At 38.4% G+C, this 4864-nt stretch overlaps 1 pseudogene; it reads left to right on the top strand.

The window, feature by feature from the left end:
• The first annotated feature begins 2527 nt into the window (after positions 1-2527).
• On the top strand, positions 2528-4617 carry LOC133049521 (T-complex protein 1 subunit alpha-like; annotated as a pseudogene).
• Positions 4618-4864: the final 247 nt, after the last annotated feature.

Raw genomic sequence — 4864 nt, 5'->3', positions numbered from 1 at the left:
GCTCAACCACTTTTTATCATTCAACTTTCACATCTGTACATGATTACTAGAAAACATGGACTTTTGTTGGCAAAGTGATGCCTCTACCTTTTAAAACACTGTCTAGGTTTGTTATAGCTTTCCTTCCAAGGCAAAAATCTTCTAACTTTATGGCTATAGTTACTGTCCACAGTGACTTTGGAGTCCAAGAAAATAAATTCTGTCACTGTTTCCAGTTTTTCCCTTATATTTGCCATAAAGTGATGGGACTAGGTGCCATGATCTTAGTTTTTTGAAAGTTGAATTTTAAGCCAACTTTTCACTCTCCTCTTTCACTGTAATCAAGAGGTTTGTTAGTTCCTCTTTACATTCTGCCATTAGAGTGGTATCATTTGTTTATCTGAGGTTGTTGCTATTTCTCCTGTCGATCTTGATTCCAGTCTCTGATTAATCCAGCCCAGCATTTTGCATGATGTGCTCTGCATAGAAGTTAAATAAGCAGGGTGACAATATACAACTTTTTTTTTATACCTTTCTCAATTTTGAACTGGTCAGGTGTTCCATGTAAGGTTCTAACTGTTGCTTCTTGACCTACAAATAATTGGTCACTCAGGAGATATGTAAGGTGGTCTGATATTCCCATCTCTTTAAGAATTTTCCATAGGTTGTTGTGATCCACACAGTCAAAGGCTTTCATGTAGTCAATGAAGCAGAAATAGATGTTATTTCTGGAATTCCCTTGTTTTCTTTATGGTCTAACAGTTGTTAGCAATTTTATGCTATGTGATAACTATTTATAATAATAAACTACATTTGAATAATATTTAGTTAATAAAAGTATAAACATAAACATAGAATAGTTAACATTAGAATGGTAATTCTAAATACATTAACAGTAAAAATAACAGTACAAATACTTAATCTGCAGTTTTTATGTATCAATACTTTGCTATTCACGTAACATTTTTGTTCCTTATAGAAACCCTCCATATAAGGTAAGAATATATCCATTTACAGGGAAGAAATATCAGTTCTGGCAATTACTTAGCCTTTGCAAGGTTACAAAACACTCCCATTAATTAGATAATACAAATAATACCACATTAAAGACCACAAGGGAGCCTTATGCCTTCTGACTAGGTGAGCTTCAGCTAGGTTTGAGTGAACATTGAAAAATGATCTATGACCCTTTAACTTGGAAGAGGGATCCACCTCATGAAAGGTGATTGGCTTCATTCCAGATCTCTGACACTTTTTTCCTCATTAAAGTTCTGCCATCCATTTTTCTAAACTTATCCAGTAAAGAAGTTATTTTAAGTGAAACAGAATAAATTAGAAGCCAATCTTAGGTCTCTCTCTCTCTCTCTCTCAAGCAAAAGATAGAGTTGTGTGTGTGTGTGTAAAACTGATATAGAATTCATGAGGTAACATATATCAACATAATAAAGGCCATGTATGAGAAACCCACAACTAATATACTCAGTGGTGGAAAATGGAAAGAATTTTCCTTAAAAATAGAAATAACACTATAACACTCTCACCACTCCTATTTAACATAGTACTAGAAGATCTAGCAAGAACAACTAGGCAAAACAAAGAAATAAAATTTATTCAATCAGAAAAGAGGAAATAAAATTGCTATTTTTTACAAATGACCTTGGCCTATATGATTAGGGACATTAAAATAGACATAGTCTTGTTCGATCTTCAGAAGCAAGAGAGCAGCTTCTGACCAACCTCAACTTCTGACCTTACCTGGAACCTGCCTGGGCTACATGTCTTCCTGTAAGCACATCAGTTGCAACCAACAGGTCAGTAGGAACCTTAGATCAGAGAGGGAGTGGGTCTTGGAATTTCCTGACCCCTGGGAGACCTGGCCAGCACCCCTTGAGGTCTGGAAAATCTTGTGATTCACAAGGTAAAACAAACAGCATTGTAGAAGTTAATGGAAAACCATAGCTGCATTTTTACATACAAACTGATGACAATATCAGTTTGCAGCCTGGTGTTATAAATGGAAGACCCCAGAACTGCAATTTGAAGTATCACCCATGGGGTGAGACCATTTCCCAGTTGGGACCATTTTCCAGCTAGGACTCTGGATTGCCATCATTCTGGACCTCTTAGCACTGTTCAAGACTGGATGTAGGTCATCGTCCCAATTTGGTGATATTTATGAGTTGTTACTTCTCTCTGTTGCTTCTATTTCTTTTCTTTTAATGACTGCATATTGAAATTAACTCAAATAATCCTCTATTAAAAGTTAAAATTGTTTATTTGTGTATAATGAGAGATTTCTTTTGTTGATTCATCCTTTGAACCCAAAATGAAAGTAAAACTTTCTGCAAAACATACATATTTAGGAAATCCTAACTCAATCAACTTGAACTAATCAATGAATTCAGTAAAGTTACAAGATATAAAATTAACATGTAGAAATCAGTTAGCCACCCTGGGGCAGGTGGTGCTTTGGCCACCACTGGGACCAAGACAGAGAGGCTGATTGTCGGCGATGTGAGTGAAACTCGACATGAGCCCTGCCATGAGGATGGAGGGGCTTTTGTCCATTTTCCGGGGCCGCAGCTTTGAGGAGGTGATCTACTCCCAGAAAGTCATGGCTTCAGCTTTGATTGCAAATACTGTGAAAGGTTCTCTTGGTCCAGTTGGCTTGGACACAATGTTAGTGGATGATATTGGTGATGAAACTATTATTAATGACGGTGCAGCCATCTTGAAGCTACTGGAGATAGAGCATCCTACAGCCAAAGTTTCTTCAAAACAAAGAAGTGGGAGAAGGGGCCACCTCCATGGTTATTATTGCAGCTGAATTTCTAAAAAATGCAGATGAACTGGTCAAACAGAAAATTTATCCCACATCAATTATTTATCAGTTATTAGTCAAACAGTATTTATCCCACTATTGAACTTCTTGCAAGGAAGCAGTGCATTATATCAGTGAAAATCTGATTATTAACACAGATGAGCTTGGAAGGAATTGCCTGATTAATACTGCCAAAATTATCAGAATAAATGGTGATTTCTTAGCAAATATGGTAGTAGATGCTTTGCTCTCTATTAAATACACAGATGTCAGAGTTCAGCCTCTCTCTCCAGTCAATGCCATTGATATTCTGAAAACCCATAGGAGGAGCCAGATGGAGAGTATGCTCATCAATGCTCAACTGTGTGGTAGGATCCCAGGACATGCCCACGAGAATAGTTAGTGTAAAAATTACTTGCCTTGACTTCAGCCTGCAGAAAACAAAAATGAAGCTTGGTGTACAAGTGGTTATTACAGACCCTGTTTTTCCAGTGGTCATGTCTGGATGTAAGAGTTGGATTATAAAGAAAGCTGAGCACAGAAGAATTGATGCTTTTGAACTGTGGTGTTGGAGAAGACTCTTGAGAGTCCCTTGGACTGCAAGGAGGTCCAACCAGTCCATCCTAAAGGATCAGGTCTGGGTGTTCATTGGAAGGACTCATGTTGAAGCTAAAACTCCAATGCTTTGGCCACCTGATGTGAAGAGCTGACTCATTGGAAAAGACCCTGATGCTGGGAAAGATTGAGGGCAGGAGGAGCAGGGGACCCCAGAGGGTGAGATGGTTGGATGGCATCACCGACTTGATGGACATGGGTTTGGGTGGGCTCTGGGAGCTCGTGATGGACAGGGAGGCCTGGCATGCTGCGGTTCATGGTGTCACAAAGAATTGGACACGACTGAGCGACTGAGCTGAACTGAACTGAACTGAGAAATTGGACCAGATTAGACAGAGAGGATCAAATATCACCAAGGAGTAAATACAGAAGATCGTGGCAACTGGTGCTAATGTTATTCTAACCACTGGTGGAATTTGTGATATGTGTCTGAAGTATTTTGTGGACACTGGTGCTATGGCAGTTGGAAGAGTTTTTAAAAGAGACCTTAAATGCATTGCTAAAGCTTCCAGAGCAACTATTCTGTCAACCCAGCCAATTTGGAAGGTGAAGAAACTTTTGATGCTTCAGTGGTGGGACAAGTAGAAGAGGTGGTACAAGAGAGAATTTATGATGATGAACTGATCTTGATTATAAACACTAAGGCTCTTACCTCTGCATCAGTCATCTTACGTGGGGCAAATGATTCCAGTGTGATGAGATGGAGCTCTCCTTACACAGTGCACTTTGTGTGGTAAAGAGAATTCTGGAGTCACAATCTGTGGTTCCAGGTGGGAGTGCTGTAGAGGCGGCCTTTTCAGTATGCCTCAAGAACTAGGCAACCATCATGGACACCTGGGAACAGCTAGCTACTGCAGAGTTTGCAAGATCTCTTCTTGTTATTCTTAATGCTCTGACAGCTAATGCTGCCCAAGACGCCACAGATCTGGTTGCAAAATTAAAAGTTTTTCATAACAAGGCTCAAGTTAACCCAGAATGCACAAATCTAAAATGAATTGGTCAATGGTATATCCCATGACAATGAACAAGAAGGGGGGGAGGTTGAGCCAATCATAGTTAAAGTTAACAGTTTGAAATTTGCAACTGAAACTGCAATTATCCTTCTTTAAATTGATGATCTTATTAAATTGTACCCAGAAAATGAAGATTATGAGCATGGAGGTTATGGAGATGCTGTTCACTCTGGAGCCTTTGATGACTGATTTGATTTATTTATAACAATGCTAGATGCAGCTTTCTTGTACCTTAAGTATTCCATATTAAAGTGCAATAGGCTGTCAACAACAACAACAAAAAAGCGAAGTTACCTTTCTATGCACTAGCAACAAAGCATCCGAAAAAAAAAATTAATCTATTCACAGTAGATTTAAAAAAGTAAAATAAGAATAAATTTAATCAAGGAAATAAAAAAAATCCTGTACAATAAAAATTAAAACCTTTGATGAAAGA

The sequence above is a fragment of the Dama dama genome, chromosome 30 (assembly GCF_033118175.1).
Source record: "Dama dama isolate Ldn47 chromosome 30, ASM3311817v1, whole genome shotgun sequence".
NCBI classification, from domain to species: Eukaryota; Metazoa; Chordata; class Mammalia; order Artiodactyla; family Cervidae; genus Dama; species Dama dama.
This window is presented reverse-complemented; position numbering and strand designations above follow the sequence as displayed.